The sequence below is a fragment of the Vombatus ursinus genome, unplaced genomic scaffold (genome assembly GCF_900497805.2).
Source record: "Vombatus ursinus unplaced genomic scaffold, bare-nosed wombat genome assembly UNPS02010284.1, whole genome shotgun sequence".
Taxonomy (NCBI): Eukaryota; Metazoa; Chordata; class Mammalia; order Diprotodontia; family Vombatidae; genus Vombatus; species Vombatus ursinus.
Genome location: NW_020950062.1, coordinates 5,733,262 through 5,734,514, shown reverse-complemented (window position 1 = coordinate 5,734,514; position 1,253 = coordinate 5,733,262).

Below are 1,253 nucleotides of genomic sequence, written 5' to 3'. Positions count from 1 at the left end.
TGGGCTCAGCAGACTGGCTCAGGTTGCTAGGCTTCCTGATCAAAAGAGTTCACACGAAACCCTAGCACCCTCTCAATGCTTCTGATTATGGACTGACAGTATGACCAGAAACTGAGCCCAGCTGAATCAATGTTGTCCTCACTGAATAACCTTGTTGAATATCTTTCCCCTGTTATGGCAAAGCAAAACTCCTTTGGTAACTGTTGAATGACCTAGAAGTGTCTTACTTCATTCCAGAGGCAGACCTGAGCCACCAGGAGACTGGCTAGAGGGAAGCCCAGCCCACAATGCCAGGTATAGTATATGCTTATTCCAAAATGTTTTTTCACCCAACCACATCTTCCTGGTTAGTGTACTGGTAAGTATCTTTGCCTACTTCTCTAAGTTTGGGCTACATTAAATAAAAGAGGGAAGTAACTAGAAATCATCATCATGGTACTGGACTTGGAGTCAAGAGTTCTGGATTCAAATCTGGTCTGGGATATTTACAACGGAAAATAAAATAAACCTTGTTTTTTATGTTTTTGTTTTTTTTTAATTTTTATTTTTTAGCTGAAAAAGGGAGATAACCATATCTTCATTGCCTAATGTTGTTGAAAAGAAAGTGCTTTGTAAGCCCTAAAGTCATGCAGGTCATTCAATTATGATTCATTATTAAACACAAGAAAGGGTAGATCCTGGCAACAACTAATTGTTGATTGTTAGACCACCAGTAGAGAAATGGTTAAAGGATATGAACAAACTTCTCAAATGAAGAATTGCAAATGATTAACATAATAAGTTATGAAAGAATGCTACAAATCACCAGGAATAAGAGAAATTCAACTCAAAACAACTCTGAACTTTCACTTCAAACCCTGCAAGTTGGCAAAGATAAGAAGACAGGAACAGTGTTAGAAGTTGTTTACAGTCAGATACACTAATGAATATTTAGTGGAACCATGAATTAATACAATTATTCTGGAAAGCAATTTGGAATGATTTAAATCAAATTGCTACAATGTCCATAACCCTTTGACCCAGACATACCACGGCAAGGCATATACCCAAAAGAAGTTTTTAACAAAAAGTAAAGCTCCATTGCTGTTCAGTCATTTCTGACTCTTTGTGACCCCATTTGGAGTTTTCTTGTCAAAGATACTGGAGTGGTTTGCCATTTCCTTCTCCAGCTCATTTCCTCATTCAGATGAGGAAACTGAGGCAAACAGAGGTAAGTGACTTGCTTAGGCTCACAAAGCTAGTAAGTATCTGAG